We start from the raw sequence: 13,662 nt of genomic DNA, 5'->3' as shown, positions 1-13,662 counted from the left end.
GCATTCTACCTTGGGGAGGTGACCTATACTCCCCAGTATGTGGTCCTGTAATTTTGTATTGCTGTCTTTTGAGTAGTCAGTCACGTTCTCACATTACTATGTGGCCCTATGGTTTGCACAGGTATTTGACATATGTTGAATTCAACCTTTATTATAAAAAAGTGAACTCCCATGAACGGAATTCAGCCTCTAGCTAATATATGAAAGAGTCGAATTAGAACCCTGGTTCATGAGTCCACTCTGCTTTTCCTTACACCGTCTAACCTTTCCCTGTCTAATGTTATTAGAATGATTGCTAGTATGTAAAGAGTATTTATGCAAGTAGGTAGACATAAAATGTCTTATGTGCATTATTCCTTTAATCTTAACTGTTACCCGTTTTTTAACCCCAAATTTATTTTTTTTTAATTTTTTTCATCTTTATTTATTTTTGAGAGAGAGAGAGAGAGAGAGAGAGAGAGCGAGAGCATGAGCAGGGGAGAAACAGAGAGACAGAGGGAGTCACAGAATCTGAAGCAGGCGCCAGGCTCCAGGCTCCCAGCTGTCAGCACAGAACCCAATGCAGGGCTGGAACCCAGGAACCTGAGCTCATGACTTGAGCTGAAGTTGGACGTTTAACTGACTGAGCCACTCAGGTGCCCCTTAACGTTAAGTTTACTACGTTATAATTTCTACAAATTAAAACTTACCCTTTTCAGTTTTGTGAGTTTTGAAAAACATAAGTAGTTCTATAACTATGACTTCAATCAAAATAAAGAATATTTCCCTGATTCCAAAAGTTCCCTCCTTTTTGTGGTCAGTCCCCTCCCCCTACACCCAGCCCCTGGAAACCATTAGCAACTACTGTTTTATCTACATTTTTAATTGTGAGAAAAAAGCAGAGAAAAGTATTTTGGCCAAACTCACACAGCTAGGAAATCAGAGAGCCAAGATTGAACTCTAGGCAGCTTGGCTCCATAATCACTACTTTAACTACTGCTGCATTTGCATAAGATTTGGATTTGGAATCAAATGATCCAGCTTCATTCATTCAACACATACAGTCAATTCTAGTGAAGTTGCTGGAACACTGAATCAGCAAATACTGAACCATTGTTCCTAGGGGAAGTGCAGAGTTAGGTTCCTGTGAGTCTCTGGTCACAACATTTTTGTGAACTGACCAATATATAATCTTGTTTTATGTGTGTTTCAGTTTCACCTTACTTAATACGTATTGATTCATTAACATTTAACTCACAGCCAACAGCACTATTATTATTATGCCTGAGTGGAGCTTATCTAACACATGTATTTTCTCCATAAGGTACATCACAGCCTTCTTGTGCTTAGAAGCACTAGACGGCGTTTCAGCACTATGCTTCAGAGCCATCGTAAACAGCCAAGTCACCAACAAAAGTCACAAAAATGTGAAAAGTGGTGCTAATGGACTGAAAAGAAATACTTGTTGAATTTGACAGCTGTAGCAAGAAGGCAGAGCCTCACCTTGTTTGACCTCAGCTAGGAAAATATGCATTGGACGACTTCTATCTTTTGCTGTTCTGTGCTTGTCCATAACTGACTGAAAGCACTGCTAGTCCTGATTATAAGTAAATTGAATCCATAGGCAGAGCCACAAATATGGAATCCATGAATAATGGGGATTACTGTTTTTATTTTAATACCTTTAGCACTGGAATTACCATGTTTACCAAGACAGCCCCCTGTTCGTTAGGTGCTTGCAGTCTACTATATGATGCAATTTAGCAATTTTAACAGATAAAATAAATACAAATAAATAACTACAGTGTTCTGAAAAAAAGGATCTCTTCCTCATCTAGTCTAGGTGTAATCCAATAGAAATATGATGTAAGCCACATATAATTTTGAGTTTTGTTGCAACCATATTTAAAAAGTTAAAGGGGATAAAATTAATTTCAATAATATATTTTACTTAACCCAGTACATCCAAAAGATTTCTTATGTAACCAATATAAAAATTATTATTAAGATAATTTTATAGTTTTTTTAAACTGATCCTTCAGTCCCTGGTGTAGGGTACATCTCAATTCAGACTACCCAGACTACCCATATTTTAAGTGTTCAATAGGTATGATGGTGTCTATCATATTGGACATATCACAGGTCTAGAAGATTTCAAGACTGTTTCTCTAGCAGTGAATATATTAATCTGACATGAGAAAAAATTAGTAGAAGTTAGCAATGAGGAGAGTTTTGGAAAAGGTATTTTAGGCAAAGGGATACAAAGACTTGTAGATGAAAGAATTATAGCATCATCCTGGACTGTAAATGTTTCAGTGTGTCTGGTGCATACTGTAAAAAGACATAAGTGAACTTGAATTTTCTCCCAAGTAAACCAGAAAGATATTGAAATAGTACATATAAGAAAATAACAAGAATGTAGCTTTCATTTAGAAATACACTTCTGGTTATGGTATGGAGGATTTGGGGGAAGGAGAAAATATTGGAAATAGGAAACTGATTAGGAAGAAATAGTTATGTTGGTGAACAAAGGTGGTGACTATGAGAACATAGAGAGGACATATTCAAGAGAATTACGTGAAAAATGGAAATAGTGTTATAATTAATTAAATGTTAGGGGTCAAAATGGAAAGAGAGATGCAGGGTATGAGGAAGAGGATACAGTAAAAAACTGGGAGAATGATGCTACCATTCATTGAGATAGAAAATATAACAGAAAGAGCAAATTACCAGGGAAAGTTGAGTATACTTTTGGGCAGATTGAATTTCAGCTTCCTATGGGAGATATATGTATATATCTTAAATAGAAATGGACATTTGTGAATCATTAGTATATAGATGATTATTAAAGCTAAAGCAGGAGACTTACTTCAGCCTTAAGGGCACAGACTGAAAGTGAAGGGATGCAAAAAGATAATCCATGCAAATAGAAACCAGAAGAAAGATGAGATAGTTATTCTTCTATATCAGACAAAATAGACCTTAAGACAGACTGTAATAAGAGACAAAGTTATATAATGATATGGGGGTGAATTCAGAAAGAGGATATAACATTTGTATATAATTATGCACCCAACATAGAAACACCTAGATCCATAAAGGAACTATTAACAGACCTAAAAGTAGAAGTGGACAGCAATACAATAATAGTAGGGGACTTCAATACCCCACTTTCAACAATGTATGGATCATCCAGATAGAAAATCAGTAAGGAAGCAATGGACTTATACTACACATTAGACCAGATGGGCTTAACAGACATTTGCAAAATATTTAATTAACAGTAGCAGAAAACACATTTCTTCTCAAGTGCACATGGAACATTCTCCAGGATAGGTTATATATATGTTAGGCCACAAAACAAATCAATACATTTAAGAAGATTATGAGCATATCAAGTATGTTTTCTGACCACAAAGGTATGAAACTAGAAATAATTACAAGAAAAAAACCGGAAAATTCACAAATATGTGGAGATTAAACAACATGCTATTGAACAACCAATAGATCAAGGAGAAATAAAATATCTTGAGACAAATGAAAATGGAGACACAAATTACCAAAGCAAAATGGAATACTGCAAAAAAAATTGAAAAATATTAGTATAATTAAAAGCTATTAAAAAAAGTAAACAAAACAGATAAAAACATTTACCTAGACTTACCAAGAAAAAAGAACAGTTATAAATGAAAAAAAGTTATAAATGAAAGAGGAGGCATTACAGCTGATACCAGAGAAATAAGAGACGACCATGAACAATTATACTTCAAACAGTTGGACAACCTAGAAAAAACAGATAAATCCTAAAAACATACAGCCTACAATTACTGAATCACACAGAATAGAAAATCTGAACAGATCAATTACTAGTAAGGTGACTGAATCAGTAATCAGAACTTCCCAACCAAAAAAAGTCCAGGACCAGATGTCTTCACTGATGAATTCTGCCAAATATTTAAAGAAGAATTAATATAAACTTTTCTTACGCTTTTTCCAAAAAATTGAAGAGGGGGGTTACTTTTAAATTCACTTTATAAGACCATATAATACCCCAAACAGACAAGCACACTACAAGAAAAAATTATAGGTCAATATCCCTGATGAGCATAGATGCAAAAATCCTTAACAAAATATTAAAGTAAATTCAATAGTACATTAAAAGGATTGTACACCATGATCAAGTGAGGTTTATTCCAGGGATACAAGGATGGTTCATCATCTGCAAATCAATCAATATGATATGCCACATTAGCAAAATGAAGGATAAAAATTATACAGTCATCTCAATAGTTGCAGAAAAAGCATTTGACAAAATTCAACATGCATTCATGATAAAAACTCTCAACAAACTGTGTATAGAGTGATTGTACCTCAATATAATAAAGGTTATATATGACAAACCCACAGTCAATAATGAATTAAGACAAGGATACCCACTCTCACCACCTTTATTCCACTTGTTGTTAGGAAGTCCTAACCAGAATATTTAGGTAAGAAAAAATAATAAAAGCCATCCGTATTGGAAAGTAAAATGATCTCTGTTTGCAGATGACATTATATTGTATATAGGAAACCCTAAAGTTTCTACCAAAAAACCTGTTAGAATAAATGAATTCAGTAAAGTTGCAAGACACAAAATTAATATGGAAAGATAGTTGTGTTTCTATACACTAGTAATGAACTGTCAAAGAAATTAAGAAAACAATCCATTTATAATTGCATCTAAAAGAATAAAATTCTTAGGAATAAATTTAACCAAAGTGGTGAAAGACCTATACACAGAAAACAGTGTTGATGAAACAAATTGAAGACACAAATAAATGGGAATATTTTCTGTGCTCATGGATTGTAAGAATTAATATTATGAAAATGTGCATACTACCCTAAGCAATCTACAGATTCAGTGCAATTCGTCTCAAAATTCAAATGGCATTTTTCACCTTAGGAGAAACTCTTTAAATTTGCATGGAACCACAGAAGCCCCAAAGTAGACAAACTAATCTTGAGAAAGAAGAACAAAGCTGGAGGCACTACACTTTTGGATTTCACGCTGTATTACAAAGCCAAAGTAATCAAAACTCTATGGTACTGGCATAAAAACAGATACATAGATCAATTGACTAGAAGAGGATCCTGGCAATAAACCGATGTCTATATGGCCAATTAATTTACAACAAAGGAGGCATAAATATACAATGAATACAATGGAGTATACAGTTATATACAATATAATCTTTCAATAACTGGTGTTGAAAAAACTGGATAATCACATGCAAGAGAATGAAACTGGACCCCTGTCTTACACTGTATACAAACATAATTCAAATGGTTTAAAAACTTGAACGACAGACTCAAAACTGTTAAACTTCTAGAAGAAAACAGAGGGGGTAAGCTCTTGACGTTGATCTTGGCAATGATATTTTGGATTTTTCACTGAAAGCAAAGAAAACAAAAGCAAAAATAAACAAGTGGGACTATATCACAGTAAGAAGCCTCTACAGCAAAGGAAACCATCAACAAAAAGAAAAGGCAATCTATGTAATCAGATAAAATATTTGTAAGTCATGATAAGGGGTTAATATCCAAAATATATAAAACTCATACAATTCAATAGCATAAAAACAGTCTAAATTTAAAAAAGGGCAAAGGAACAGAATAGATATTTCTCAAAGTAGATATACAAATGGCCAACAGGTACATGAAAAGGGGCTCTGCATCACTAATCATCAGGGAAATGTAAATCTAAAATCATAATGAGATATTACCTCCCACTTGTTAGAATGGTTATCCTCAAAAATGTATTTGATAACAAGTGTTGGTAAGGATGTGGAAAAAAGGGAACCCTTGTGTACTGTTGGGAATGTAAAGTGGTGCAGCAGCTATGGAAAACAGCATGGAGGTTGTTAAAAAAAAATAAAAATAGAACTACTATATGATCCAGAAATCCCACTTTTGGGTATATATCCAAAGGAAATGAAGACAGGACATCAAAGAGATATGTGGACTCTCATGTTCATTGCTATTCACACAGTCAAGATATGCAAATAATTTAAGTGTCCATTGATGGGTGAATGGATAAAAAAGATGGGAGACACTCACACATATGGCTGAGTTATAATTCAAATATATAATTCAGCCATGAGATTGAAGGAAATCCTGCCATTTGTAACACACAGATGGATCTTGAGGGCATTATCTAAGTGAAGTAAGCCAAATGGAGAAAGACAAATACTGCATTTAGATTGTTATGTGTGGAAACAAAACAAAACAAAACCAAAAACAAAAGTTGAATGCATAGAAGCAGAGAATAGAATATTGTTGCCAGGCAATGGGGACAGGGAAATAGAGACAAGTTGGTAAAAGGGTATAAATTTTTACTTATAAAATGCATAAGGTCTAAGGATCTAATCTATAACATGGTGACTATAGTTGATAACATTTTATTGTATGAGAGTAGAACTTAAATGTACTCACCAAGCAACAACAACAATAACAGTAACAAAAAATAACCCCCAAACAGAAGTATATGAAATGATGGATGTATTAATTAACTAAATGGGAAGAATCATTTCACAATGTGTATGTATATCATATTATCATGATGTACACTTAAATTTTCTTACAAATATATTTGTCAATTATACCTCAGTAAGTTGAAAAAAGAAGATAAATTATCTAATAATGTCCTTCCTATATTGATCACATGTTGAAATTATATTTTGGATATGTTACATTAAATATATGTCATCAATCTCAAAAGAATCAGATGGGGCAAATAGGAACAAATAACAAAGAGACCCAATCCCAATTAACCAGATCAATAATTACATTAAATATAAATGGGTTAAACATTCCAATTAAAAGGTAGTGATTGTCAGACTAGAGAATCTCAATCTCATAATACCCAACTATATGCCATCTACCAGATACACTTTAAAAAATTTTTTTTAATTAAAAAACATTGAATTTTATTTAAATCCAAGTTAGTTAACATATAGTGTTACCAGATACACTTTAAAAGTGAAGACACATGTTGGTTGAAAATAAAGGGATTAAAAAAATGATACCAATCAAACAGTAAGCATTAAAATGTTGGAGTGGCTTTATTGATATCACATAATGTAGACCTCAAGACAAAGAGTTATTACCAATGGAAAAGAGACATTGCATGATAAAGGATCAAATCATTAGGAAAACATAATTTAAGTGTGTACATGACTAATAGAGCTTAAAAATACATGAAGCAAAAACTGACAGAACTAAATACATAGCCTAGTCTACAATCGTAGGTATTTTTCAATACCTTTCTCAGCAATATATGAAACAATAGACATAGCATCATTAAGAATGTAGTATGGTTTAAAATCACAATCCATCTTGATCTAATGGACATTTTTAGAGTGCTGTACCTAAAATCTGTAAAATACACATTGAATTCAAGTATACATTGATCATCATCCAAAATATGCTTGATCAATTTTCAGAAATCTTTGGCTGACCTCAATAGAATTAAATAAAAAAACAGTAAGACATATTTAAAAACTGAAAATATTTAGAGATTAGGACATCTGTAATTAACCTGTAGGTCAAAGTAGAAAAGGCAAGGAAAGTGAGAAGAATATATTAAATTGAATAACAAAAATACAATATATTAAAATTTGTAGGCTATAGTTAAAACAGCTGTAGAGAAAAAAGTGATAGCTTTAAATGTTTATTTTAGGAAAGGAGAAAGGTTTAAATCAATGGCATAGATTTCCACCTTATGCTAGTGAAAGAAAGGCAAAGAAATTTTTTTCAAATGTTAAATGAGTTTCTCATTTCTCAAAATGTTAAACACAGAGTAAGCATCTGACTGAGCAATTCCACATCTAGTCATATAATATTCCATTATATTCTATGCAATGAAAAATATTTCACAATAAAAAGAAAGAGGTACTTATGAATAGTACAACATGGATGAGCCTTGAAATATAATGCTACTTGAAAAAAGGCTGCATATTGAGTGATTCCGTCTATATGAAGGGTCTAGAATAAGCAAATTCATAGAAACACACAGTAGATTAGTGGTTACCAGGACCTGGATGGAGGGGAGAATAAGTTACTGCCAATGGGTACAGGGTTTCTTTTGGGGTGATGAAAACATAAAGTGAAACTAGTGTGATGGTTGCATAACTCTGAATATACTAAAAAAAAGTCACTGAATTGTACACTTTACTAGGGAAGTTTTATGGTATGTGAATTATACCTCAATAAAGCTGTTATTTAAAAAAGATAAAAAGTAAGCATTGAAGCATAAATAATTTTGCATACCATAGTGAAGGTTCTTTCATAAACCTTTTCCTTTATATGCTTATATGAAAAGTTCCATTTGTTATGACTTTCCTAAATATTAATTAAAAAGATAGAAGAAAAATTCAATATAATTCACCACATTAACAGAAAAGTGTTGAAAAGCCATATGATAATCTCAATAGATGCAGAAAAAGCATCTGACAAACTTTATATACATTCCTGAGAAAAACTGAGCAAACTAGGAATATAAAGGAACTTCTTTAACATAGTAACATATAAAGGACATCTATGAAAAAACCCAACAATGAACATACTCAGCAGTGAAATACTGAATATGTTCCTTTTATATTTCTTTTCTATTGTGGCCATAACAAAATTGTCACAAATTAGGTGCCCTAAAATAACTCTCACTTAAAAATCATTCAGTTCTGTACATCAGCAGTCCACGCACAGTGTGGCTCAGTTCATTTTCTGCCCTGCATTTTAGCAGGCCAAATTGAAGGTGTCAGCAGGGCTGTTTTTTGTATTGTATTGTTTTGTTTTTCTGGAGGCTCTAAGAATGAATCCACCTCTAAGACCATTCAAGTTGTTGGAAGAATTCAGTTCCACACAATTGTAGTACTGGGGTCCCTGTTTCCTTGCTGTCACTTGGAGATTGTTCCCAGCTTGTAGAAGCCACTTGTGTTCCTTGGCTCATGCCTGCCTTCTTGCATTCTCAAAATCAGCAATAGCAAGTCAAATCCTTCTTATGCTTTGTTTCTCTAACCTCCCTTTTTTCATCATCTTTCCTTTGCTAACTTCCTCTTCTTCAGCATCTCTCTGACTGACTTTTCTGCCTTTTTCTTCTAAGTGCTCATGTAATTACATTGGGCTTAATAGGATAATCTTCCTAATTTAAGGTTAGCTGATTAGTAACCTTAATTTCATCTTCAGAGTCCCTACACAGCAGTACCTAGATTAGTATTTGATTGTATAATCACAGAATGAGAATTTGGGGGGATATTTTTAGAATTCTTCCCACTATGTCCTCTAAGAACAAAACAAGACAAGGATGTTCACTGTAACCACTTTCATTCAATATTGTATTGGAAATCCTACCCACTGCACCAAGATATGAAAAAGAAATAAAAAGTATACAGATCAGAAATTACTTTATTCATGATGTCATGATCATCTCGGTTGAAAATCCAAGACATCTATTAAAAGCAGACTAGAATTAACAAGTGTGTTTACGAGAATTAATATAGGCTCAATAGGAAAATCAATTGTATTTCCATGTTAGCAACAAACAATTGAAAATTAAATATTTTAAAAGAGGGACCCATTTATGATAGTATTAAAAATTAAATACCTAAAAATAAAATGTGTATAAGACCTATATATTGAGAACTACAAAATATTCAAAATATTCTAGACATAAGCTAAAGACGAACTAAATAATTGGAGAAATATACTATGTTCATGGATCGGTATGCGCAATATCACTATGATGTCATTGCTTCCTAAATGGATCAATATATTGAATGCTATCCTAATCAAAATCCCAGTAGGTTTTTGTATAGAAAGTGACGAGATTATTCTAAAATTTACTTGGAAATTCTAAGGACCTATAGTAACAAAATTAACTTATAAAAATAAGAAAAGTTTGAAGAAATGCAAGGCTTATTATTAAGCTATAATAATAAAGAATAAAACTCGTAATCAAAAGACAGCCATTTTTCAAAATGGGCAAGAGACTTGAATAGACATTTCTTTAAGGAAAATATAGAGATGTCCAAAATGCACATAACAAGATGGTCAGAATCATTAGTAGGGAAATGAAAATCAAAACCACAATGAAATACTACTTCACACCCACTAGAATGGCTATAATTTAAAAAAGGAAACAAATATTGGTTGAGAAATTGGGGAAATTGGAACATTGCACATCCTTGTGGGAATGTAAAATGGTACAGCCACTGTGCAAAGTAGTTTGGTGGTTTCTCAAAAAATTCAATTCAGAATTTTTATATAAACTGACAATTCCACTCCTAGGCATATACTCCAGAGAACTGAAAGCAGATACTCAAACAAATACTTGTACACAAGTTTCAAAGCAGCACTATTCAGAATAGGGAAAACATGGAAACAACCCAAAAGTCTTATTAACAGACGAATGGATGAATAAATGTGATACATACATACACTGAAGTATTACTCAACCATGAAAAAGAATAAAGTACTGCTACATGCTACAATGTGGGTGAATCTCAAAAATATTATGCTATAGAAAAGAAACCAGACACAAAAGTTCACATATTCTGTAACAACATTTATATGTATCCAGATTAAGTCATACCACAGAGATAGAAAGCAGAATAATGTTTGCCAGGGCTGGAAAAAAGGATGGAATGGAGAAGAACTGCTTAATAGGTATAAGGTTGTCTTTTGGGGTGATGAAAATGTTATTTATTAATAATTGCTTCTATTGAGGCGATTGTTGCATACATTGTGAAATGTACTAAATACCACAGATTTGTACACTCTAAAATGAGAGATTTAGAGGCTGCCTGGGTGGCTCAGTCAGTTAAGCATCCAGCTCTTGGTTTTGGCTCAAGTCATGATCTTGTGGTTTTGTGAGTTCAAGTCCTGCATCAGGCTCTGCGCTGGCAACATGAACCCTGCTTGGGATTCTCTCTCTCCCTCTGTCTCTCTGCTCCTTCCCCACTCACGCTGTCTCTGTATCTCTCAAAATGAATAAACTTAAAAGTAATTTTAAATGAGTTTCTGTTATATGAATTTTACATCAGTAAGAAAAATGAACTGCAATCCCTACTTCATATGCTACATAAAAATTAATTGAAAATAGATTGTGGACATAAGCATAAAATAAAATTTATGGAAGAAAATATAGGAAAATATATATATACCCTTGTGAGTAGGCAAATAATTTTTAGAAGACATAGAAAGCAATAGCCATAAAAGAGAAAATTGTATGTTAAACTTCATCAAATGTAAAATTTCTTACCAAAATAAATAGGCAGGTTATAGACTGGAAGAAAATAATAATTTTTTAAAAAGGTAGCCAAGATACCTTTCAACAGGTGAATGGATAAGCCAACTGTGGTATTTTCACACAAAGGAATATCTCTCAATGACAAAAATAAATAAACTACCAACCATTTAAAAGACAGGGATAAGCCTTAGATGCATATTGCTAGGTGAAATAATCCAGTCTGAAAATGATTCCCATTACATGGCCTTCTGGAATAGGCAAAACTCTACAACCAGCAAAAGATCAGTTGTTGCCAGGGATTTGGGGGAAGGAAGGAGAGTTCAATAGTTCAAGGCAAGCAATATATTTAGGGCTGTGAAACTATTCTGTATGATACTATAATGGTGAATACATGAAATTATGCATTTACTAAAACCCATACAGCTTCACAGCACTGAGTGAAACAATGTATGCAATTAAAAGACATCATTTAGGAGGTTGGGGGATTCAGGAAGGAATGCAGATGAGACAAGAGACTCTAACTGTATTGCAATGTATAAAACCACTTCCTTGCTCTGTTAGCAAGGAAATAAATATCACAAGTGTATAGGAATATAAGTAAATGATTGAATAGGGAAATTAAGGAAGGAAAAGAGACAAATATCCCTTACAGAAGAATTCTAATTTATTTACGTAGATGATCTGCCATGAAGGAGCATAACTTCCCACTGTGCATTAAGTGATTATCTTCCAAAGAGTACAGTATGGAAGGGGAGAGGGGAGAGTAACTTTATAGAGGAGAAATCTGACAATACTATCTCAGCCATATGAGCAAGGTCAATATCAACAGTGATAAACCATATTCATAATATGTACCTTTGATATGATGTGAAGAAAATAGCAATTTACCTCTGGGGTCTTCATCTCCAAACCCATATCCCCAGTCTAATCATGAGAAAAAAATTAGACAAATTCCATTAGAGGGATATCCTGCAAAACGCTTGACCAGTACTCTTCAAAACTGTAAAATTCATCAAAATAAAGGAAGTCTAAGAAATTCACAGCGAAGAGGAGCCCAAGGAGACATGACAAGTAAATGCAATGTAGTATCCTGGGTAGGATTCTGGAACAGCAATATACATTAGGTAAAACAAAACAAAACAAAACAAAAAAACAAAAACAAAAAACTAAGGAAATCTGAGTCTTCTATTGACTTTAGTTAACTGTAATATAAAAATACTGGTCCATTAAATTGTAACACATGTGCAGTACCAACATAAGATGTTAATAATAGGGGAAACTGGGTGAAGGAGTATATGGAAACTCTCTGTACCATATTCTCAATTTTCTGTAAATCAAAAACTTACGTAAAAAAGAAAGTGTATTAAAAGTATATGGCAGGGGCGTCTGGGTAATTCAGTGGGTTCAGCAGCCGACTCGGCTCAGGTCATGATCTCATGGTTCTTGAGTTGGAGTCTGCATGGGTCGCTGCTGTCAGCACAGAGCCCACTTCAGATCCTCTGTCCCCCTCTCTTTCTGCCCGTTCCCTGATCTCACTGTCCTCTCAAAAATAAATTTTAAAAATCTTAAAAACTGGTTGATCTTTTCAAAGAACTAAATTAAAAAAAAAAAAGGTATATGGCAGACATATTCCTATTAATGAAAGGAATCCTACTTAATGATAAATAATACTTAATGATAAATAAAAACAATAAAAAAGCAAATGACTTGAATAGATACTTCACAAAGGAAAATATATGAATGCCCAGTAAGTGCATGAGTAGTTAATATCACTAGTTATTAGGGAAATGCAAAAGTAAAACTACAATGAAAAGCCACTAGATTAACTAAATTGACTAAATTTAGTTAATCTAGTGGCCCTAAATTGACCCACTAGATTAACTAAAATTTAAAACACTGAAAAGACCAAATATTGGTCAGGATGTGTGACTCCCATCCATTGTTGGTGGTATTATAAAATGGCACAACCACTTTGGGAAATATTTGACAATTTCTCATTAAATAGAGCAATTCCAAGTTTAGATATTTATCCCTCAAAATAAAATCTCATGTCTACAAAAAGGGCTTGTACATGAAAATGTATAGCACCTTCACTCATAACAGCTAAAAACTGGAAATAATCCGTATGTCCATCATTGTTTATTAGATAAATAAACTCTGTTGTATTCATAAAATGGAACACTACTAGGTAATAAAATGGAACAAACTATTGATAACCACAGTGGTATGGATGACTGAAAGAAGCCAGGACATGATGCTAAATGGAAAAAGCCAGGTACAAAATAATTCGTACTGTAATGCACTTTATATGATGTTCCAGAATAGGCAAAAACAATCTATGGTAGAAAAAAATCAGAAAAATTATTTACTCTCGGAGAGGGGTGGTATGTAGCCTG

The sequence above is a fragment of the Acinonyx jubatus genome, chromosome C2 (genome assembly GCF_027475565.1).
Source record: "Acinonyx jubatus isolate Ajub_Pintada_27869175 chromosome C2, VMU_Ajub_asm_v1.0, whole genome shotgun sequence".
In the NCBI taxonomy this organism is placed as follows: domain Eukaryota; kingdom Metazoa; phylum Chordata; class Mammalia; order Carnivora; family Felidae; genus Acinonyx; species Acinonyx jubatus.
This window is presented reverse-complemented; position numbering follows the sequence as displayed.